Source organism: Ixodes scapularis, unplaced genomic scaffold (genome assembly GCF_016920785.2).
Source record: "Ixodes scapularis isolate PalLabHiFi unplaced genomic scaffold, ASM1692078v2 PGA_scaffold35__2_contigs__length_329733, whole genome shotgun sequence".
Taxonomy (NCBI): Eukaryota; Metazoa; Arthropoda; class Arachnida; order Ixodida; family Ixodidae; genus Ixodes; species Ixodes scapularis.
The window spans coordinates 235,699-261,133 of NW_024609863.1; the positions used below are offsets into that span (position 1 = coordinate 235,699).

At 44.8% G+C, this 25,435-nt stretch overlaps 1 protein-coding gene and 1 pseudogene across 1 annotated transcript in view; one reads left to right on the top strand and one right to left on the bottom strand.

Annotated features, from left to right (window-relative positions):
* The first annotated feature begins 3,078 nt into the window (after positions 1–3,078).
* The window catches only part of LOC115310940, a 77,163-nt gene continuing 54,806 nt past the window's right edge, over positions 3,079–25,435 (top strand). The window contains exon 1 of the mRNA XM_029969443.4: positions 3,079–3,323. The gene's annotated coding sequence lies outside the window, so the exon portion shown is untranslated. The remainder of the gene's footprint in view (positions 3,324–25,435) is intronic.
* On the bottom strand, positions 23,995–25,037 carry LOC121836982 (annotated as a pseudogene).

Genomic DNA, 25,435 nt, shown 5'->3' on the forward strand with positions numbered 1-25,435 from the left:
ACCTTTCGTAGCCCACGTACTTTATTCTGTACGTTTTGAATGTTTTTTTAACCACTCGTAAAGATGCACGACGGGTCATTTTCATATAGTGAGTGGACAGGCATATTAGCAATATATATAAGCACCAACGGAACGCTGGCGAACTTTGAACACTCTACATTCCTTTCGATCGTTATTTTGCTTGGAATCGTCGCTCGTTTCTACATACCTGCCATGAAACAGAGGTTTGGGCCTGAAATATAGCGAAGTTTAGCATCGTTCAGTGGTAAAGAAAAAATGCTGTGACTAAAGCAATTACACTTTAACAATATTAATGAAGGTACATACTATCCGGTACAACCGAAATAACAAAAGTTATTAATGTTATTTTCCGGCGACGAGACAAAATTCACGCGCGTTTTCCCATAGGAATACACAGGAAGACTGGAAAAGTAGACTGCATGCTGTCTGCTTCAATTTGCAACAGGAAGTCCCGTAGACACTAGCGCCAGCTGAGCCTCTAGCGTTTATTATAATAACTATGGTTTGGAGACCCCGGAGTAGGGAGGCTCAAGTGAGGGTGGGTGCAACTGCTAGATCGGCGATCACGGGACATGGACGCCATTTAATTGCTAAATTTTGCTGGGAGTCTATGGGGCAAAGGGTCGTTTTCTTTCCTAACTCGGGCCATAAAAGCCCATTAAGGTGCTTGAATAATTTACACAAGGTATAAATGATTACTTTTCCATAGCCACCAGTTTTGTTGCGATAGGTTAAGTATTTTTTTAACGCGAAAAATGGTAAATTCCGCCATCTTGGACGTTGCTGCTTGTCTGGCAACTTTGCTTTCTCCGCTCGACGTTTGCAATTCTCGGATTGAAAAGGTTTACTCCGACTTAACATAACAAATTAATAACAAAAGGTACATAACAAAAGGTTGTACCTTTTGTTATTAATTTGTTATGTTAAGTCGGAGTAAACCTTTTCAATCATGAATTCACCCGGCTTTTGGAACATTTTTGCAATTCTCGGAGCAAGAAGGAAGCGAGAGAGGCTGCGCCAAGGCGCTCGTTGCTTGCAATGGGAGGCGAGAGGAGGAAAGGCGCATGGAGCAACAGAGTTGCAACAGAGCGGGCGCCTGCTCTTGTGCAGGCAACACTGGCGCATATCCTTTCTCGAATCCTCTCCCTCAGGCGCCGCCATTAAATTGCAAACGCTCTCCAGGTTTTGAGTTGCGCCCACCCTCATTACAGCCTCCCTACCCCGGAGGGGCGACGGTGGCGCCGCCTGGTGTATCGAATACACACCACTCGCTTCGAGCGGGCGCTCGTATTGGTTGCCCATGGCAACAGCCCTCGCTTAATTCTCCGTTGTTTTAGAGCGCAGCTCTTAGGGGCCCGTTTCCGGCTTGAGCGGCGTCGCCGTCGGCGTCGGCGTCGGCGTCGGCGTCGGCGTCGCCGTCGCCGTCGCCGTCGGCGTCGGCGTAACCGCGCGGTGCATCATGGGAAATGTCCCATAATGCACCGCGCGAGCCCCCCACCAAGGCCACGTGACCTCGTGGGGGGTCACGTGACCCCCCGAAGTCACGTGACTCCCCTGAGGTCACGTGGCCCCCTCCTCGAGGTCACGTGACCCCCGCCGATGTCGCGTGACCCCCCGATGACGTCATCGTCACTGATGACGTCACCGGCATCCACATCGTCATCATCACTGATGACGTCACCGGCATCCACATCGTCATCGTCATCATCACTGATGACGTCACCGGCATCCACATCGTCATCGTCATCACTGATGACGTCACCGGCATCCGCATCGTCATCGTCATCACTGATGACGTCACCGGCATCCACATCGTCATCGTCATCATCACTGATGACGTCACCGGCATCCACATCGTCATCGTCATCATCACTGATGACGTCACCGGCATCCGCATCGTCATCGTCATCATCACTGATGACGTCACCGGCATCCACATCGTCATCGTCATCATCACTGATGACGTCACCGGCATCCACATCGTCATCGTCATAATCACTGATGACGTCACCGGCATCCACATCGTCATCGTCATCATCACTGATGACGTCACCGACATCCGCATTGTCATCGTCATCATCACTGATGACGTCATCAGTGACGTCACTGATGTCGTCACCGGCATCCGCATCGTCATCGTCATCATCCCTGATGACGTCATCAGCGACGTCACTGATGACGTCACCGACATTCGCATCGTCATCGTCATCATCACTGGTGAAGTCATCAGTGACGTCACTAATGACGTCATCGGTACCCGCATCGTCATCGTCACTGATGACGTCATCAGTGACGTCAGTTATGACATCATCGGCATTGGGGGTCACGTGACCCCCAAGGTAACGTGACCCCCCCTGGTTAGTTTAACCCCCCCCCCAGTGCCCTTCCCTCCTCCTCCTCAAGAGCTGCGCTCTAATTCGGCGTTACAGGGAGTTGTAAGCGGCTTTCATTTTTTTTGTTTTGTCTTTCTCCTCTTCTCGTTCGCTCCTTTCTCTCTCTCTCCCTCTTTTCGCTTTCACTCAATCTCTTTCCTTTGTTCCGAAAAGTGCGCGCCCGGAGAAGCTTCAGTTGTGGCTGAGGACTGACCGTGTAAGTACCCGTCCGGCTCATGCTTTGTCGAGTATTTAGCGGTCGTGTTGCAAAGAATTTTGCGCGAGTGAGTACAAAGGCTGCCGCCGCTGCCTTGCAAGCGATGCAATTCGTTCGCGCTTTGTTCCCGTGAGCCTGGTACGCTCCGTAATCGCTCTCTTCGGCGTCTCCTTCACCACCGAGGAGAAGCCGTACGCTTCGGTGCGTCGTCGATCTACGTGTCTTCGTCTGCAAGTGCTGTGTTTTAAGAAAAGACCTGTCTCTCCTCGTGCCGTGCGTGCGTCGACGTTCTGCGTCGACGTTTCCTAAATAATCCCTCCTAATTCAATTCTCTTATTGTCAACTACCAAATCTAAAATAAAAAAAAAATCTCTTATACCCTTTCTTTATATTACCCACTTTTCTCTTCTAGAAATTCATCCCAAACTACGCAGGAACACTATAGAGTGACCTCAGTGCTACCTGAAAGACCCGCGCATATACGTGTGAGCCTCGTGGTGAAAAAGTACTTTTTGTTCTTGTGAAGTGCGTCGTTACGAACCTGAAACACTCGCGCATTTCCCTGTGTCGTGTGAAGAAGTACTTTTCCTTTAAATTGTGCTTCGTTACGAAAGTTCCCACCTCAACGAGCCGTTTCTGTGTGCACTTTCCTGGTGAACTGTGGACAGAAAAGCAACGAGAGGAGTCCGCACCTAGACGACAAGCAAGGAAAGGTATTTGATTACAGCTCTTTCGTATAGTTTGAATATTCCGAATATTTATTTTTCTCATCCGGAGACTCCCAACGCATTCACGCCAACGGGCACTTGCTTTCGCCTTTTCCGAGGAAAGATGGCAGCGCGCAGAAGGCGATTTCTGAAATCGCCTTCTGCGCGCTGCCATCTTTGTCTGCTGGGCTGTGGAACGCACTCCAAGCACGCGTTGTTGATCTGCTGTGCGGTACATCGGACGCTGCGAGGCGTCCACAGCTCAGTGACTCAGCATTTTTTTCCCCGCTCGCTTCGTTCGAGACTGCCGCTGGAAAGGTCGAAAGAGAATAAAAATGCTTTTCCTTCTCGAGTAGGAAAATAAAACTTTAGCGATTCGAAATCTTCGTGTAAAAATATTGATATAAAACGAAAGTATTCCATTTAAAAGGAAATCATTATCAGTGGGTCCTGTACACACACTTCTTTCGCGGCACAAAAAATTTATCTGCGTTTATTAATACCGTTTTTAAACTTACAAACGAGCAGATGCTCAGAAATATATTTTTGCCTTCCAAGTATCCGGTGAAATCGAAATATAAAATAATTCCATTTAAATTAAATTTCTTTTCACACCTATCAGAGAATTTCATTGCATATTAGAAAATATATATTTCGGTAACACACAAAAAAAAGAAAAAAAGTTTTCGGTGCCTTCGAGGGTGAAACGGGGGATAGCGGCTTCGCGCGTGGCCGGCGATTGGAAGTTCCGTGTTCTCATTAAAAGTCATAATAAAACCGGAACTATTCGTTCGAAAAAAAATTATTTTGTACCATGCGTCTCCTACAGACACTGGCACGCTATACTAAGAGTGTCTATCTGCGTTTATTAATACCTTTTTGTCGACTTACGAACGACCAACCGCTCAGAGAGCGCGAAACTTATACTTTTGCCTTCCAAGTAAGCGTTTTGATCGAAATAAAAGGAGATTAACTCAGAATAAATTAAAATCCTCTCTTCAACTCTTAAAGAATTTCATTAGCTTTCAAAAAATATATATTTCGGTAGCACAAAAAAAAAAAAAATGTTTTCGGTGCCTTAGAGAGTGAAACGGGTCAAGACGTATAGAGGCCGGCTTCACGCTCGCGACGCGATTCGAAGTTGTGTTCGCGCAAAAATAATGATGATAATAATAATAATAAAAAAAAAACAACTATCTGGTTTCAAAGAAAATCCTTTTCCGTGTACAAACATTTCTTTCGCGGCACAAAAAATTAAGAACCTCTATCTGCCTTTATTTTAAACTTGAAAACACGTCGCGCGCGACGCGTACTTTTTTTGCCTTCCTAATCTAAACGATATTGTTTCCTTCCTTAACATCGTAGAAAATCACCAGTTCATGCTACGAGTGCGCACTTTGAACCATAGATGCGGACGAATGAGTGAATCATTTGACCACAAATAGTTTTTCTCTATATTTTTTTTTATAAGTTTGAAAAGGGGAAATTCTTCCCTGTCGGAGCAGAAAGAACGCCAATTTTCGGTAATGTTCCTCTCGTCGAGGTCCTTTGACCTTACAAGAACTTATTGAGGTTGAATTTTTGCGTGAAAATAACATTGGAAGTATTTTTAATTATTTTTTCAGTGTTGAAAAATATTTTTTTTCTTAAAATTCAACATTTATCATATCGTTCCAATATTTTTCTGTCATTACTCCCAATGTTTTAATTTTGTGTCATTGCTCGATTGAATTATTAATGTACTATGTTCTCCGTCGTTCTGTATTTATGTAGTGTCATTTGTTTTTTCTTTTTAGCATTTTGTATGGTACTATTGCGTAATGTTGCCTGTTCTGGCCTAGAAAAAACATTTCTGGTCTAGAGGAAAAAAAAAAGGCACTTACCAGGTTGGATCCCCTGCCAAGAGTCAGGTGCTCGCGTGATCTTGGTGTCTACATAGATTCTTCGTTATACTGTACATGTTAGAGTGGTCGTACTGTTTATTATTTTTATGCGAGACTTGGAACGATGCAAATGCCCCGAGTTCTTGTTTTCCTGTGCAAATATATTCATGGATTAATTCATTATCGAGATCTTAAAATATCCAGATCTCTTTGACCCCGTGACCATTAGGGGACCAAGATTTTGATGTTTTTAACCCGAAGTTCGTAGCTTTTAATACTTTTGTAACTATCCTGTAAACCTTTTGTTGCGCATCATTACCAAGGCGTCGACCTAACGTAACCTGTTTATTATGTATTTAATTTTTTTATTTATATTATGCTTTATTTTTATTTTTTAATAAACATTTCTGGTATAACCTAACCTATTTATTTTGCTTCTTCATTTCTCTCATTAATATTCTATTCTATTCGGCTGATATCGCGAATAGTTTTGCTGACTTCTTTCGTTCGTGTTATTCCCCTCCTATGAGTAGTTCTTTTAGTGCCACTAATGCTGGTTGTAATGCTTTTTTGTCTTCGTTTACTGTTGGCGCAGAAGAGATCGTAGAAGCCATGAGGGAACTGGAACCCAAATTATCGAGCGGTGTTGATGACATACCTATGTTTATTATAAAAAGGCTGCTGCTCTTTACTTGCCCCTGTTTTGATGCACATTTTTAATATGTCTCTAGCACAAAGATACTTTCCCGAGCTTTGGAAAGTGTCTGTAGTTGTCCCTATTTTTAAAAACGGTGATTCGACAATGGTTAATAATTACCGTCCTGTGTCATTGTTATGTAGTTTTGCAAAAGTTTTTGAAAAAGTGATATATAAACGTGTTTACTTATACCTTAGCCCAATGATATCTGCATCTCAACACGGGTTTTTGAAGGGTAGATCAGTTGAGTCCAATTTATGCTCGTTACTCTGCACCAGTGGTGTCAAGTAGGGGACAGGTAGATGCAATTTATTTTGACATGTCGAAAGCGTTCGATTGTGTATGTCATAATTTACTGCCACAGAAGCTTGCCTTGCATGGTTTCAGCCCGCATCTTTGCGCGTGGTTTTCCACGTATTTCATTGGTCGTCGAAACTCTGTTCGCATTTCTGATAGCTACTCTGACGAGTTTATTTCAAGTTCTGGTGTACCCCAGGGATCCATCCTGGGACCACTTTTATTCCTTTTGTTCATAAATGATCTTGCTTCCCGTATTACAGATGCAAAAAAATTCTTTTGTTTTGCCGATGATGTTAAGCTTTTTATAAGTGTGAGGTCACTATCTGATTTCTCCCGTCTCCAGGCTGACATAGAACGTGTTTCTGAATGGTGTGCCAAAAACCGCTTGTCACTTAACCCCAAGAAAACTAAATCAATTCTGTTATCCAGAAAGCGTGACATACTTTATTTTTTATATAATTTGGGAGGGGCCCCGATTCCTCGGGTTCCTTTTATCAAGGATCTTGGTGTATTCATCGATAGTTCACTATCCTTTAATAATCACGTGTCTATAACCGTGAATGCAGCACTGAGAGTGTTGGGAATGATTTCACGGTTGTGTCGCCAGTTTTCTACACCCCGTTGTTTACTGCACTTGTTTAAGACATTAGTGAGGTCAAGATTAGAATTTGGCTCAATCATTTGGAATTCATTAACGTTATCTCAGGCTCTTTCAATAGAAAAATATGCAAAAATGAATTATTAGAATTGTGTATGACCGTTATATTGGAAGGAAATATTTTTACCATTATGAAACGTTACTTCGATTTGCGTTGCACACGCTTGCTGTGCGGAGGCAATACAGAGATTTTATATTTCTTCACAAAGTTGTACACGGAAAAGTGAATTCAATTGATCTGTTGCGTTTCATAGACTTTCATGTTCCGTCAAGGGTCACAGTAGGAATGTGCTAACCTTTTACCCATCTTGTATGTCATCTGTGTCTCCTTTTCTTTGTTCAAACCAGTTCATGTTTTATGTGCGAAAGTGGATGTCCTTGAATTACTTATTGTAAGGCGGGTTCTGTATAGTCTTTCAGTTTCTGTTATCTGTTTATATTTTCATTGTGACAACTATTTTAATGTTTGATACAGTGCTGTGTTTTAATTTACTTTATGTACACCACATCATAGACTGTAAAGTTGTTTGTGGGCACGTAAAATAAAGATTTATTAATATTATTATTATTATAGTATTATATGATATAATATTATATGCTTCATTGATTGCTTGATTGATTATATTATTATTATATAATATAGAATGATATATACAACTGCAGTTATGTGATTGCTGCACCAAACTGTGCCAACTGGCTAAACCCTGCCTACATCCTGCTACATTTTGCCAAAATATGGGTAATTGGCGCCAAGCCTGCGCCAAAGGACCATTTCGGTCGCCTTTCAAAACCGAAACTAAACTGAGTACCGTAATTGAGCATGCGTGAGCTAGGTGGCGCAAGCGGCCGTCCGACGCAATGTACCCTGCATCAATCGTGGCAATGTAACCCTGGAGCCGGGGAAAAGAAGGGACGTAGGGCAGGAACAAAACTCCAGTGTCGGTATTGAACCGGCTCGCCTGCACCCTTGCTTTAATTACATCGTCTATCCGGTCTCGCATTTTTTTCCCCGGCGTTTCTTCTTTCGCCCTCTCGTCGTCTCGTAAAACTCGTCTCGCATTTTTTTAAAATTTTTTTCAGTGTTTGATGCGGGCGTGTGCGAACGCTCCGACGCTAACGTGCTCGGTACCAGCCATGCCGTCACGCTGTGAAACGAAATTATGTTTTTGCGCGGCGGGAGTTACTTCTTGAGCTGAAACACTCTCTTCTGAAAGCAACGGCCGTGGGAAAACTATTTGGTCCGTGCCGGCCAGTCCGCATGTAGCTACAGATATGGAGCTTCCTAAACTAAAACATAAGGACCGCCACATGTTCATCAACATTCCTGTTCTTGTTTAAATCATATTACTACAAAAATCCCTTTTTAACTCAGACTGCTGTGTGGAAGTATTGATTATCTAGGTTTCTCTCGGTTGGCTTTCTTTCAAGAGGGACCCCGGTGCTTAAAAAATTTGTCGCGAAAGAAAGTTGGTGAAGAGAAGTGAGCTAAAGCAAAGAAGGCAATATCTACACGTTGAACCCACACAGTGCGCTTGTTTGTCTCGAATTGAGTCGTTGCACAAAGCGCCCCAAGAACGTTTTGACCCTGACTCGCGATGTCCTGCTCCTGCATCGATGCGCTCGGGTTCTTTTTCTCTGTTTAGCTTGTACCTCGCCTGCCGGCCTTGCAAGCACGCGCCGCTGGGCTGTTTATTCTCGCATGCTGGGCAGTTACATTTTACATACATTTTTGGAATCAGTTGGCGACGGAGTGTGGTTTCGATCGAGCTGGACGTCTCCCCTCGCACGACAAAGCACGTGCAGCTGCAAGCCTGCCGAAGTTGCCCTGAAGTGCATGCAAACATGATTGCATGACAGAGGCAGCAGCCGGGACGCTTGCAATCCACTGTTTTACATTTACTTTTGACGAAAATCTGGCTCGTCGGAAATCAGTAAAACGGTGGCAAGCGGTCTTTCAGAATTGCTCGGTAGCGCGTACAGCACTGTACACTTGTGGGACCTCTCAATGTCTCTTTGGAGACATTGAAAGTGGACATTCATTACTAGCCTAAGTCAGAGTGAAGCTTGCAGTAGCTTTGCAGAAAGTTTCGAAAAGCAAAAAATACCCGCTGGTTGTAATGCACCTTTTTCTTGTTTGCAACTTCGCATTGCACTGCAGTAGCTTGTGTTTCATCAGTCGGAGACTGCTTACATTTATTATATAATATCACTAGTCAACCTAATGCTGTGATATTTACTACTAAGCTGGTCATTTTAAAAGAAATTTTAATATGTGCAGTTTGGTTCTTATTTACCTATAGTGGGTACATATGTATGTATCATTTAACTTAAGCATTGCAAAATATCTCATGTCATTGACATTTCAGTTACACCTTGAAAGACCCCTAGTTGGTCGAACTTGACCTTAATTCGTTTATTTCGGCGAGCAAAGTGCCCTTCGTTTGTCCAGCACTTGAAATGAATATTTTTGTTTCCTAAGAATATCTGCTCCGAAAGCCACTTTTGGTGCTCCGAAACACTGCTTTGGCCGCTCCAACAGCCCCTTTTGCTGCTCCAAAACATTGTTGTGGCTGCTCCAAAGGCCACTTTTGCTGCTCCAAAACACCGTTTTGGCTGCTCCGAAAGTGCTACAAAACGGCTTTGGCCAATCACATCACTGCAATCGTCCAGAGAAGTACCCTAAGTGGTTTTCCAAAGATTTTCGATATTACTTGAGGTTAAAATTACATTACCACAGATTATATAAAAAAACGAAGCTTGGCTTAGGTATGAAAAATTTACCATCTGTCGTGAAGTAACAAAAAAGCTTCTTTCTAGCAACCAATATCGCTACCGCAGGCAATTGGAGCGTAACCTGAACAAGCGACCAGAAGAATTCTGGCGCTATGTGAAAAAGCACACCACGAAGGACTCTTAACAATATATCACTGAGCAACGGTAGTGATTGAAACGTCCCCAAAATCTGTGAGTTGTTTTCGCATCATTTCAGCTCATGCTTTTTTAATGCCACCACCCCTTTACCCGTGACATGTAATACTACTTTTGATGACTATTTACCCTTTACTAGATTTACAGTTCACAAAGTGCTTTTAGGTATTGGAAAGTTGAATTCTAAACGGTCCACAGGTTCAGATGGTATTCCCAACATTGTTGTAAAAGGATGTGCCGAATGTTTTGCTCCTGTTCTTGAAAAAAGTGTTCAACTTGTCCATACAGAATGGTATCTTTCCAGAAAAATGGAAATATTCGATACCGTAGTCGTCCCAATTTTCAAGTCGGGTAATTCTTGTGATGTTAGTTATTATCGTCCTGTTTCCCTTCTCAATGCATTTTCAAAGGTTTTTGAGAAGCTAATGTAAAATCGTTTGTATAATTATTTTAAACGAAAGTTTGTTCTTGTACAGCAGGGTTTCGTCAAAGGCAGATCCGTCGAGACAAATCTGTGCACATTTTTAAATTTTGATTTTCCAATTATTCAGTGTCGGGGCCAAGTAGACACAATATATCTGGATAAGTCCAAAGCCTTTGATAAGGTCAATCGAGAGTGCTGTTGTTAAAACTCTGGGACTATGGCCTCAGTCCTGGGTACAATACCTGGTTTAGGAGTTATCTTCATAAAAAGCAGAACTGTGTAAGGGTATCTGACTTCTTGTCTCGTCCATTTATTTCTGTGTCGGGAGTGCCTCAGGGCTCGAAACTTGGGCCTTTGTTGTTTCTTATTTTTATAAATGATTTGGTGTCGTCTGTAAAATACGTGAAGTTGTTTCGGGAGGTCACCTCAATCACTGACTGTACTTTGCTGCAGGACGGTCTTCGTTCAGTGGTAGAATGGTGCAGTTCTAACAATCGTTTCTTAAATCCGCGCAAAACAAAAGTCATGTCGCTGTCGAGAAAGCGTCACAATTTATCCTATGTATAGGTTCTGTAGAATGAAACGATCTGTCGGGCCACGCAGATGCGAGACCTAGGTGTACTTGTGGACGACCACCTTTTTTTCCTTTCTCATGTGAACTCCATTTTTAGCCAGTCATTACGCACGCTAGGCATAATGTCTCGCTTAAAGGCCGCTGTACAAACGGGAGGTTCTGCAGGGAAGAACCTTCTCTCCCGAAGCTGGAGACGGGGAGGGAAAGGGCCAGCGTTGGGTGGAAAGGGCGTCTAGAGAATGGGATTTGCCTCGGGGCGAGGCCATCCTCTCGAGAGGGAGTGGGGACGGAACAAAGCTGCCGACACGCGGGCTTGACGTCACGGAGCTGCGGCGGCGCTGCGATCGCGCCGGAGCCGCGGGGTGTGGGCAAAAGCGCGCACGTTTCGCATGGGCGTCCTAGCATTTCAGCATGCCGCGAAGCTGTGTTGCCGTTAATTACACCGAAATATACAAGAAAAGCAGCGGAGTGAGTTTCCACAAGTTCCCGGCAGACTCTGAAAGGCACAGAAGGTGGATAATATCCGTGGATCGAAAAGAATGGTCGCCTCGCGCGAACGACCGTTTGTGCGGCAAACACTTTTTTGAAGGCGAGTGCGGCTTTCATTTCAACCTCCGTCCCGAGGCTTGCTTATGTGCAGGGAAACCGTTGTCTGATCGAGACCACCCGGATTTTGTTCCTATGGTGTTCGCGCACAAAGCACCGGCCAAGCGCTCGTCGGAGGCTCGCTACGCCCGTGCTACCCAGCAGAAGGGGATCGGCGACAGAACGGCAGTGTTGTAGGCGTTACCGAAAAAAAATAACGAAATACATTATTCCTTACTTGCAAATAAAAGGTACGCGCGTTACTGAGCTACGTTACCTAAAAATAAAGGGAACGCGTTATCGCTAACGATAAAAAGTAACGCACGTTACTTCTGCGTTGCTTTTTTAAAATTTTTATTTAACACATTTTACGGTTTTGACGATATAGGTCATATATTAAAAAAAATTATGTTCATGCAGAAACTGAACATAATTACTTTATCTCTTTTTACGGTTTCACCTAAATACTTAGGAGAAAAAACGCAAAGAAAAACATGGCTTGACGCCTAAAACACGGAAAAATTGAAGTGTAATTTCATTAAGACTTGGTAAGCAGTAATGAGTAACGTAATGAAAACGTAACGAGTAGGTTACTACGTTACTGAAAAAAGTAACGCGTTACCAACAACGCCGTTACTTGTAACCTGTTACCGCCAAGGCTGCAGAACGGACAAAGCGTTACTGCTTATCATGCCTTGTGGTCATGAGGGTAGGAAAAATATCATACCTTGACTTAAAGACGCTGTGTGTATTTAATTAATTAATAAATACACTTCCACAGACCCACAGTCTGCTGATCCCGCCGGCAGTGCGGAAACCGACTCGAGGTAATCGTAGACCTCGAGAGACTTGTACGCCTGCACCGTGTCGGTCGTGAACAGGCTTGGCGAAAAAAAATTAAATAAACGACGACGTGAGCCGTCGACTTCCGTGGCAGCAACTTTACGTCGAAAGTCCAGCAGGCCTTGTTTACGGCGTACGGATCCTCGTAGGCGACGCCGTCCACGCACATTAAGTTTCGATACCGCTGCCGTTCAGGCTCGGGCAACGAGCTCAAATAGTTGGGCATAGCATACGACATACGTTGTCAGGAAATACGACGCACAAATAAATATACAAGCGTCCCTACAACGTCAACAACGAGCGCACGCATAGAACGCAATTGCGAAAACACGGAGAGCCGGGCTGCTTTTGCCCACATAGCTACCGCGCATGCGCGGCCCTCCGGCCGTGTTGGTAAACAGAGCCGCTCCGCGTGTCGGTCTATAGCCTTCATGTGCGCTTTGCTGGGGGTTCCGGCTACCAGGTGGAAGATGAGCTTGTCAAACGGCGACCTCGGTTGCGAGGACGGGCACGTCAGAAAACTTGAAAATAGCTGCTTGATTAGTCGGAGGACCCAGTGCGGTCTACTGGCTCTAGAAGGTGACTCGGATGAAGAAAACTCGTTTTGCTCCAAAACTCTAAAAGCATTCTGGAACGTGAACTCTTGCCACAAATAAAAATAACAAATATATGAAAAACTACGAAGGCACCTAAGCTTTCTCCTATGATGTGAGAATGCGCGAGAATTACAGGCTTTCTTTATTGCAAGTTGGCGCAACTTGCAATAAAGAAAGAAAAAAAAAGGTTTTTTGGCGCAACTAGGCGCAACGAATAGCGCGCTAGTTTCACGATCAAGAGGGCCTAGCTTCGAAACCGGGCATGGGATGGTTTTTTTCTCGTGTTCTTTTTTTATTTCGTTTATTTTTTTTTGTTCGGTCACGTGACAAAAAGCACGTGAACAGAATTTTTTTTGGCCACGTCACCAGAGATTTTTTTCTTATTTCTCCTTTTCTTCTGTTTTTTTTTTCTCCCTTTTTTCGGTTTACGCTCTCTTTTGCAAAACTCTTTGCACCTATTTCGCGTTACTTTGGCGTCAGCCAAATAATTTTATTTATGGCAGGGAATTCTGCCGTACGTATGTTATGTTACTGTTACCAATCCTGGCTTGCAATACGCATAGAGAATTTCGTCCGGCAACCAGTTTGGGAAGACGGGGCCAAATTTGTGTTATAATTGTTTTGAGGTATAAGCATAATTTCGGCCTCGTTACCCGTCGGTTTCTATGATTGGCTCTTCAAGTATCTTTTGGGAAGGCAGACGACTGGCATTTTTAGAGTGCACGTGTGTCGACCAGAGTGAACGTCGCTGAAGCGCCTCCAGTGTGATTTTGGCCGTAAATAACTGGAGGCCCCGGGCAAACCCACCCAATGTAGAAAAGTATCTACCTTTCTGGTTTCATAGAGAGCTATGAAAGGGACGGATCCCAGCCGAGTCAAACTACCGGCTTGCAAACGCAATCGTGTTGACAATAGCTACAAGGAGTTTGTATGACTCTCTCTGGCGGTGTGCAGAGGGCAAAGGCACGGAGGTAATATACGCTTTCGCCTAGTCACCTCGCAAACGGTTGGGTATTGGCTGCAGAGATCCATTTCGCTTTGTTTTATCACCGGGATTACAGCTTGATTTCTGTGTTCCTAATTTCACAGACCGAACGAAATCGCTTTTCTCGTGTGGCGTCACGGCGGTGAGACAGAAATCAATCAGTGTACTGGAATTCGACGCTTGTGCTCGTTCTATAGCGCTTCTAAAAACCGTGCGATCACGGCTGTGCAACGTCAACAATACATAAACTGCAGTTACTTGTACTCGTGTTGCATCCTGAGGGAACGACTATGACTGGGTAAACAGGAATAGGGATAATGGGTGCGTGTGATTTGTTGAAGTTCGAATCAACAAATCAAGCTTCAACGAATGCGATAGTATTGCATTCACTCAACCAGCTATATGAGTTTTCAGACGGTATATACCTTCCAAGTATGCGATTCGTGTTCTGCCAGTGGTACTTCAGCTAAATTAAAAAGCAAAATCCACGTTGAAAAAAAAAAAAAAAAGTTTACGGTGACTCGAGTTGCTCCCACGCAGAATCATATTTCACGTAAGCGTAATCTTGGGGTCGATGCACGACGAGGGGTCTTCAATCATAAAAATAGTCTGATTACGATTATTGGCAACGCTAAAAATTTGAAAGCCAAGCAGTGAAGACAACGGTGTTCATATAAATATTACATACATTTTATTTTACACTGTTTGAATACGCTGCCGTCGTTATGTCCTTGAATTATTGGCTAGCTTGTGGCGGACAGGGAAGTCTCGCAGGACCATATGATAGGACCTACACTAAACCTGCCGCGCTTCGAAAAATGTTAGTCCAATGCATACCAACTTAGCGCAATCGGTCGCTGCCCGCGGCGTTTTTTTTTGTTTTTTTTTTTTCGAGCAGCGAAATAATTTTTGGTCAAGCAGCAGGCCCCCTCTTTGGCGGGTTAGGCCGGATTAACGGAGGCGTCTCCTAATCCATTCTCCGTGTTGTCCTCCCGGGGGGGAGGGCGGTAAACAAGGGGGGGGGGAGGGCGGTGAAGGAAGGAAAGGAGGGCAGGAGAGGAGGAAACGCAGAAAAAGTGGAAAGCGCGAACTGTACGGCGGCCTTTAACTGGACCATTTATCACTCATCACTGTCTTTTGAGATTATATAGTACCCATGTGCGTTCGAAACTAGAATTTGCATCTGTAGTCTGGAACTGCATATCTATACCCAACAAACCACTGGATGTCCATTGGACATCTGATAGATATCCGCTCAAGATATTCAGACGTCCCCAGGAGATTCGTAGCCGTCCGACGGACGTCCCCAGGACATCCGTCAGAGTGCCAAAGGTAACAAATTTGCGTGTCCGTCGGACATCCGAAATGGGATCCTTCTGCAGGCCAATTTCGGATATTCGGATGGCACGCCTGAATTCACTCTACTTTAGCCCAGATATGTTGTAAACCAGTCAAAGCACTAACCTGAGCCAATTTCAACTGGGCAGAATTTCTTCGGATATCCCGTGAACATCCGATAGAGATCCGATTCAGATATATCAAACATCCGTTTGACATAACCTGTCTTACTGAAACTTGGTTATGTGCCGAAATACATGATTCACAATATTTTACGAATGACTACACTGTGTTTCGCCGCGATCGTGATTATAGCCCCAGTGGTCAACGTTTCGGCGGTGGGGTGTTAATTGCAGTCTCGAGCAAGTTAAAATCGTGCCGTAGACAAGACCTTGAGACTTGTGATGAGTGCGTATGGCTCGAAATTTTATTGCGTGATCGTAGTAAATACCTCATCGGAAACTATTACTTCCCACCTAAATTTGAATGCTCAACTTTTATTCCACACTTCGACACTTTAACAAGTCTAATCAATTTTAGCGAATACAAAGTGCAAATTTTTGGAGATTTTAACCTTCCAGGCGTAGACTGGGCCCTTGGCAGACTTGATTGTTGTGATTACCTGACAGAGAGCAAAGCTTCTTTGTTTTTGCCACTTATCAACTTTTATGGTCTTTCACAGCACAATAATCTAACGAATGCTTCTGGCAATACACTTGACTTGCTTTTATCAAACTTCCCTGTCGGCGCGATAGCGTCTTCGTCACACCCCTTGGTGAGGGTCGATGCTTATCATCCGCCCTTTGAAGCCGAATTTTACTTGCCATGTTTATCGCGAGAACTATCGAAATTCATTTACTGTTACGAAAAGGGAGATTACTTCAGCATTTACAGGCATGTAGAATCACACGCGTGGTCTGAGCTATATGATTCGAATGACTCAGATTTTGCAGCACAAAAATTGACTTCGGTAATGAAGGAAGCTATCGAAAAGTATGTGCCTAAAAGGCTCGTTAAACCGAGGAAATTTCCGAGCTGGTTTTCGAGGGAATTGAAGACGGCTCTGCGTAAAAAGACTCGTTTTCATGGTCTATACAAGAGAACGTGTAAACAAGTATGGTACCAAAAGTTTTCCAACTTTCGTTCCTTAGCTAAAATATTGCTTGCACGTGACAAATACGTCCACGAAAGACATGTTGAAAATAGTCTATATTCTGATCCCAAATCTTTCTGGAAACACGTAATCACCAAACCGCATTCGTTTTCACAACATTCATCTCTGCGCTCTTCTAGTAACGGTGATACTCATTATGTTACATCGCCAAAAGACATCGCTGATGAGTTTGCCTCGTTTTTTAGCAGCTGCTACTTACCGCCCATACATTCGGTGAAGTCAGATCTAATCAATGATCCCAGTGATGGGGACGTGCTCTCCCTGTTCAGTGTTGCTACACGGGACGTTGAAAAGGCGATAAAAAAAAAGTGAAAGCTGCTTACAACTCCCTGTAACGCCGAATTAGAGCGCAGCTCTTGAGGAGGAGGAGGGAAGGGCACTGGGGGGGGGGGGGGGGAGTTAAACTAACCAGGGGGGTCACGTGACCTTGGGGGTCACGTGACCCCCAATGCCGATGATGTCATCACTGACGTCACTGATGGCGTCATCAGTGACGATGACGATGCGGGTACCGATGACGTCATTAGTGACGTCACTGATGACTTCACCAGTGATGATGACGATGCGAATGTCGGTGACGTCATCAGTGACGTCGCTGATGACGTCATCAGTGATGATGACGATGCGGATGTCGGTAACGTCATCAGTGATGATGACGATGACGATGCGGATGCCGGTGACGTCATCAGTGATGATGACGATGACGATGCGGATGCCGGTGACGTCATCAGTGACGATGACGATGTGGATGCCGGTGACGACATCAGTGGCGTCACTGATGACGTCATCAGTGATGATGACGATGCGGATGTCGGTAACGTCATCAGTGATGATGACGATGACGATGCGGATGCCGGTGACGTCATCAGTGATGATGACGATGACGATGTGGATGCCGGTGACGTCATCAGTGATGAAGACGATGACGATGTGGATGCCGGTGACGTCATCAGTGATGATGACGTCATCAGTGATGATGACGATGTGGATGCCGGTGACGTCATCAGTGACGATGACGTCATTAAGGGTCACGCGACATCGGCGGGGGTCACGTGACCTCAGGGGAGTCACGTGACCGGGGGGTCACGTGACCCCGGTGGGGGGCTCGCGCGGTGCATTATGGGACATTTCCCATGATGCACCGGGGTCACGTGACCTCGGGGGGGTCACGTGCCCCCCAAGAGGTCACGTGACCCCGGTGGGGGGCTCGCGCGGTGCATTATGGGACATTTCCCATAATGCACCGCGCGGTTACGCCGACGCCGACGCCAACGCCGACGCCGACGCCGCTCAAGCCGGAAACGGGCCCCTAAGAGCTGCGCTCTAAAAGCTCAAGCCGAAATCGTCAGTGGGCACTGATGACATTCCACCATTTCTTATTAAAGGATGCTGTGGGCTTCTAGCGCCAATTTTAGCCCATATTTTTAATGTATCTTTGCGTATCAGTATATTTCCAGCAATATGGAAGGAAGCCATAGTTGTGCCCATTCATAAAGCTGGTGATGCTGGTATTGTATCAAATTACCGTCCCGTGTCACTACTGTGTGGTTTTGCTAAAGTATTTGAAACCATTATGCAAGAACGTCTTTTCTCTCATTTATCTAAGTATCTGACGCTGCAACAACATGGTTTTATTAAAGGGCGCTCTGTCGAAACTAACCTTTGTACTTTTCTACACTACGCAGCCCCGGTCGTTTCAAACCGAGGGCAGGTTGACTCGGTATATTTCGATCTTACAAAGGCTTTCGACAAGGTTGACCATGCTTTGCTTGTACATAAATTGAAACAATATGGTTTCGCCCCTAAACTTTGTCAATGGGTTTATAGTTACTTGTCATCGAGGAAAAATTTTGTTCGAGTTGATACTGTTTTATCTAATCCGTTTTTCCCAACTTCAGGCGTACCCCAGGGGTCAGTGTTGGGGCCACTGTTGTTCCTGGTATTTATAAATGATATTTTAAAGTGTGTAAAGTTTGCTAAAGTGCTTTTATTTGCCGATGACATTAAGTTATTCTCAAGTATTCTGGAAAAGATTGTGATGCGTTACAGTCTGATGTTTTGAGTATTTTGCAATGGTGCTCATCCAACCGTTTGCCTTTGAATATAAACAAAACTAAAGTCATCTCGCTAACTAGACGTAAAAATCCTTTACATTTTAAGTACACGTTGGGAAACTGTATTATTACTCGAACTGATATGATCAGGGACCTCGGGATGTTAGTCGATTGCAAACTGACGTTCAGTTCTCATGTAACTACTATTTGTGGTACCGGGTTCAAAATGCTTGGTATGATCTCCCGTTTGACTCGGCACTTCCAAGCACCTGAGGCCATATTACGTTTATTTTGTGCTCTGGTCAGGCCCAGGCTCGAATTCGCTTCTGTCGTGTGGAACCATTTAACGGAGACTGAATGTAGACGTATTGGAGCGGTGCAAAGGCGTTTGGTTCGCATAGTCTATGATCGATACTTCCACAGGAGACTTCGACCACCATTCTCTGCTTAAGATTTTGAATCTCAGCACTTTGAATGACCGAAGGCATTGCCGAGATGCGGCTTTTCTACAAAAGCTTATCCAGGGTGTAATTGACTTACCTGACCTTTTGGGCAGCATAAAGTTACGTGTGCCAACGAAATTCACGCGACAGTGCGACATGCTCTACCCCGACATGCGATTAAAGGAGTCACCAATCTATCGTATTCAGACATCATGCAACCTCCTTGTCCAGCACGATTTTTTTTCATGCCTTATTTTACCTTTAACACCTGATGTGTATTTTATGTACTTTGTTACGACTGTTTTATTATGCTGACTGTTCTAATATGACTCTTGTGGTTTCCATATGTTTGCATGTTTCATAGGAATCTGACTTCTGTGCACCAATGTCAAAACCATTATGGTGTTTTTGGGCACGCAATAAATAAATATCAATCAATCAAATATCAATCAATCCTTGGGACATCCGTATACGTCCGACGAACATCCCCAGGACATCCGACAGAACGCCAAAGCAAACAAAATCGCACATCCGTTGGACATCCGAAATGGGATCCATCTGCAGGCCAATTTCGGATATCTTGGGAACATCCGATAGAGATCCAATTCAGATCCACCGAACATCCGCGGGACATCCGACGAACATCCCCAGGACATCCGACACAGCGCCCAAGCGAACAAAATTGCACGTCCGTCGGACATCCGCAATGGGGATCCCATTGCGCATGTCCGACGTACATGCAATTTTGTTTTTTAGATGGCATGCCTAAATCCGTTCTACTCTTGCCTGGATATGCTGTAACCAGTCAAAGGACGACCCTGAACCAATTTATATTGGCAATATGGTTTTATTACTACACTCGTGTCCTATCCATACAGGTGCTTCTAGTGGCCCTACTCTTGATTCATCTCGGAGGTTGGTGTTCAATTTTTACGCCTTGGGAAACCATCTTGCCCTGTGTCATCTTGCAGCTGTTTTTTCATGGCCCTAACAAAGAACCAAAGAAGGTATCAGTACGGGAAATTTCATGGTACATCCAGAAAGTACCTGTAATTGTGTGGCATACTGTAAGGTGACAATCCCCGGCGTGGGCAGATCCTCTCTGCATCGTATGGCCCTAAGAAAACAAGTTGGAGGCAGTATCGGTATGAGTGAACGTAAATTTTGCAACACTTGGAAGTTACCTGTTGCTGAGTAGTGAAGTGTAAGCTGTTCGTCCCTGGCATGGCAAGGTCATTTCTGCACCAAGGAGAAGAGATGAGTGCACGCAACTTTTACACCAGTATCGGAACGTACCTGTAGCTGAATGACATGGTCTAAGGTGCTACTCCCTGGTGTGGTGGGTAGCCCTTGCTACACCGCATGGACCTAACAAATCAATTTGAAGAACGTATGAGTGCAGACAAATTTCACGACACTTTTAAAACCTTTTAGTAGCCGACTAGCATAGTGCAAGGTACTAACTGTTTTACCATAACATGGCAAAGAGCAAACGCTGCAGCCCCGCAAGACAGTCAGAGCGAGTTTCATCAAAATGTAGCCGTCGTGCATTCCTCCCGTGGAGTGTTGTCATGTACTTTGCTCTGTCACTTTAATTGGCTCACGGGGGCCATAGTTTTCACCCTTAGCCATGTTATGGTGAAGCGGAGTGTACTATAAAGGCGCATTCCCACTGGCGATGCGATCTAGTCGTGCGATAACTTTCATTGTAAAAACGACGCGATTTGACCAGTCGCTACTCGGTCTGACTTTTTGCGATGCAATCTAGTGGCGGAGCGGCTGAGCCAATCAACGGCGTTCAAAGCAAGAGTTTTCGAGAAACGACTTGCCAACGAAGGCGTTGGACTCGCTCATCGCGCACGCCGGTGTGACCATGTAATATTTTTGCAACGCAATCTAGTCGCATCGCGCGACTGCTTACATTGCCGGTGGGAATGCGCCTTAAGAGTGGTAACTTGGGCGAGTTGGTGATGCATTACAACAAAAAAAAAGTGCAAAAATTGGATGAAGGACGAGTGAGAGGAATGTAAGCGACAACCACTGACTTGCAACTGAATTTTTATTTGGAAAAAACATAAAACCCCCTCGAACCACCAAAACATGAAACACCGCCAATCTTATCAATGTGATTACAATATTACTTCGTAACGGTGTCCTTACGAAGCAATATTGTATTCACATTGATAAAATTGGCAGTGGTTAATGTTTTGGTGGTTCGAGGGTTTCATGTTTCTTCCCAATAAAAATGCAGCTGTAAGCCAGCGCTTGTCGTGTACATTCTTCTCACTCGTCCTTCGTCTCATTTTTGCACTTTTTTGGTTGTAACAGAGTGTAGTCTTGGCCGTGGGGAGCTCATTCCTACATCTCGTTACCCTAACAAAACCATTTGAAGGGATGAGTGCAGACAACTTTCATTAAGTAAATTTTACTATATTTGCGACACAGTTTGATCTCCAGGGAAATATTAAAGAGGCCTATACAACACTGGTTCCATACTTAAAAAAATAGGCACAAAATACAAGCCTTTGAACTGTAATTTTGTGACTAATTACCAAAAAATGTTGCTTCACAGCTCTGGAAACAATTAGGCACATATAACAATGTTCAAACTTGCCTTGTACACGACTTGACTGGTAGTAAAAGAGGATAGCACATTTCATAGTAGAAATTACCAGGGGCATTTTTATGGTAATGGGCTCCGTTAATGCCTGCTCACTGGCCTTTCCTGAAAATACAAAAAAATGGGTTCAATTAAAAGTCAAAAATAAATTTGTTATCAAAAGTGAAGTGCCACTCAAATACAAAAGCAGAGCATTAAATGTACTTGCGCACCTTCTTTCCCACAAATCCACAGTAGGCCATTTCCTGCCATCTATGGAGTGCATCCAGCGTACGACGAGGCACCAGGAAAGTGATCTGTGCAAGGAAATTGCATCATATACTGTAAGCCCCGTAATCATCTGGGTGCACTTTGCAGTGATTGGACTAGAATGTGCTCTGCAAGGGGGCAGACGTGCGTCCATTTTTCAGAGGTAGGATATATATAGCGATGTAATCATGAAACTGCCAAAGTGCAGACATAATGGTGTGCCTTCATGTGTGTGCAGATAGCATATAATCAACATCAGAGTTTATGTATGGTATTATATTAACAACATATATCTGAATCAGGGATTGGCAGTATTTCAAATACAAGTATTTGAAATACGTATTTTAATACTTTGTATTTTGCATTTGTATTTAATTATAAATTGGGTAACGTATTTGACGTGTGTATTTAAATACTAAAACGTGGGTATTTCAAATACAATAGTAATTAAATACAATTTTGTGGCCGAAAATACATCCCTCAAATTTATGTCACTGTCCAGAGCAGGAAGAAAACTACGTTCTGCACCGAATGCAGTGTCTCAATCAAGCACTAGCGTTTAGTGACTTTGTGATTACGGTGCTAGTCCAGGGCAAGAATAGTGACAAAATTAACGTTCACAGGCAGGCTGGCTAAGTAAGTGCCTGTGACAACTTGTGATGCTTTCCAGCCTGATTTCCATCCATATTTTTCTTGGAACATACTAAACCGGAAGGGAGGCGGGGGAGTGTGTGTGTGTGTGTGGGGGGGGGGGGGGGTGGGGGAGGGGGTTAGGGGAGGGAGTCGCGAGCCGCACTTTAGCACGCGAATAGCCGCATGCGGCTCGCGAGCCGCAGCTTGGCCACCCCTGGTCTATACCAAAATTTATAATCCACAAAAAAAGCTGCTTGAAGCTCTGTTTTTTTTTTTTTACCTACTACGTCCAAGCTGATTAGACTTTTTGTCATTATATTTCTATTACGTTACTAGAGCCTCGCACACGAACTCCCGAGTGTGCGATGCAAAATTAAAATGAGATGCCCAGAAAACCGTTGCAGGTGCCCTGAAGTCGCTGACGCAAATTTTGAGGAATGTATTTGGAAAAGTATTTGGAGGAGACAAAATGCATTTGATTGTATTTGTATCTTGTACTTAAATGCTTTTTTGGAAATGTAATTAGATTTGTAATTAAATACATTTTTGACGAAGTATTTTGTATTTGTATTTCAATACATATTTGCATGTATTTTGCCCATCTCTATCTGATTAATTGAGAATCTAATTTTACTGAGCTAAACACTGCGCACTATGCACCTGCTTGAGATCCACTCTAGGAATGCAAATACGCTATAGGCGCCCTTTCACATTTTGCTTCTGCAGAATCGAGTCCAGCACCAAACTATGCCCCATGCAAGCACACATTGACCCACCATGATCCACTTAATTCTAAACGCGAGGCTTTCAGCGCCCCTGCCAAGCACGCGCGAGCGTGCAGTGCAAGCAAAGGTTCAGGGGAACATGCTTTTGCTAGTAGCTTCGGCTTCATTTGCACGCGAAGTGAAACAAACATTAGTAGCTTCGATCAAAGCCATTAATGTGTAAACAAAACACGAAAACAAAAAAACACAAAAATACGACTGAACTTAGAAGAGCAAATCCCTTGGTCTACTTTATGATTAAAAAAAAAAAAAAGCCTGACTGAGGAACACATATAAGGGGAAAAACACGCACGGCCCCCAACATCGCTGGAATTCTAGCCGAACTCGCTTGCCCCCAAGAGACCAAGCAGCCCTCTGACACCGTACCCGAGCTGTACGACGCGGACTTTAGACGGCGCGGCGTCAGGTCCACACCGACGACACAGCACCGCCCTCACATTCTCAGGCGTCAAAAACACAACTGTCCACTGTCTATGAGAACAGCATAACGCCTAACTTCCATGCTCGGCAGTGCTCGATGAAATGGAGAATAGTGGCGAGCCGGAGGCTCTCAATCACCGGTCCTACATGGAGACTCGCACTTGCTTGCTTGCACAGACTTGAGAGCGGCTCATTCGTGTCCGCTCGCCTTTCATCTTTAAATTTTAAAAGTGAAAATAACACTCGCGAAAAGAGAAAGCGAGCGCGGTAGCAGCTTAACAGCAGAGACAGCGGCTGGCGGGCCGAAAAAGGCGCCATTGCCTAGAATAATTCTGCAGTAAATACGTACGAAGCTTTTCCTGATATTTCCAGATATTAGCTATTTATTTATAACTATTTCTTTTACAACTGAATATAAAATGTTGCTTAATTTATTTTGTTAGTAACTTCTTAATATTTAGGGTCTACGCGTTTACTTTTCATTTTTCTCATTTACTGCGGAGATGCACGCCTCCGAAGCCAGGGAAGTGCAGCTTCCAGTTTCCTCCTATCATCGTGAGGACACTAACGACGCGGCGCGTTGCGGCAGAATGACGGTGGTCCGACGAGTGTCTAGGTCGTGGTTGCTGATGGCTGGAAAACGGATCTCGGCCGCTTCCCCCGCAGGTCGCACACGCGTCTCTCAAGGCAGGACGTTGTCTCGCAACCCCTTGGGATGATGACCTCCGTGGAAATGGCGGCGATGTCTCATAGCATATCCGTTGTGAAGAACTATGTTGATGGGTAGGCTGCTTGAATGGCGTTCTGGAATGTCCTTGACGTCGCCCGGACTGTCTCTCCCTGGGTTGTCTCGAAGCTCGGACGTCGCTGTCTGATGAATGCGTCACTTGACAGGTCTGTTCGCTCGGTGCAGCGACGCTAGCCCACTCTCGAACCTCTCGACGTGATCTTTCGAGGTTCATGACGGTATGGATAACAACGTCGAACGGGAGAGCTGCATCGAGGACCATCCGTTCCTGAATTTCAGTTGAAGCCACTCCAATCATGAACTGTTTCCGGATACAGTCTTGAGTACGGCTTCCAAAATTAGCGTTGGCGGCTAACATCCGTAGAGCCGACAGAAAATCGCAAAGGGGCTCGCCTTCTTTTTGTCTTCGTAGATGAAACTGGAGCTCCTGGAGCGTCACATTGGCTGGCTGCGTAAATTCAGCCTCCAGTAACTTGACTGTTTTCTTGTAGACATCAAGGGGAGCTTCCACAGCCTGTTTGCCGCCTGCTGCTGCCAGCGGTGCTAGCGCTGCCTCAACAGCAGGCTCAGGCATTGGTAGAGCGTCGTAAATCTGCTGGCCGGCCTCTCCGAGACAATTGAGCAGCATTGCTCGACGGCGTTATGCACCAAACTCTTGAGCGCCGCTTGCCAGCAAATAACGCTCAAACATCTTGATCCATCGCTCCCATGGAATGGGCGGAGGCCCCAGCTTGACCAAGAACTCTGGGGGTAACTTGCCGCCCGAGGCCATGACTAGTCCAAGATGGCTTCTCAGCACTCGGTGATGCCGTTCGATGTAGTCGCCATCTTGTTGCTGGATCGTTTCTGGGGAAGGTTTTGCCAGGACACGCAAGAAATTGCCCATTTGGCGATTAGCATTCCCAGCATATTCTCGCCGTGGCCCAGTCCAGCGCAGAACTCACGTAGATCCCATCCTCGTCGAAATAATGTAGAATTCAGCAGCAAGCGTACCGCTATGAAAGAACGACCATCTCGTCTGGTGCCGCGTGATTAACTGATTTTATATGACATAGAAAAGAAGAGAAGAAAGAAGATAGTGTTTGAACAGCGCAAAGACTACAGGAAGATAGAAGAGAAGAGGACAGGACAGCGCTAGTCCTGGCCTCTTCTCTTCTATCTTCCTGTAGTCTTTGCGCTGT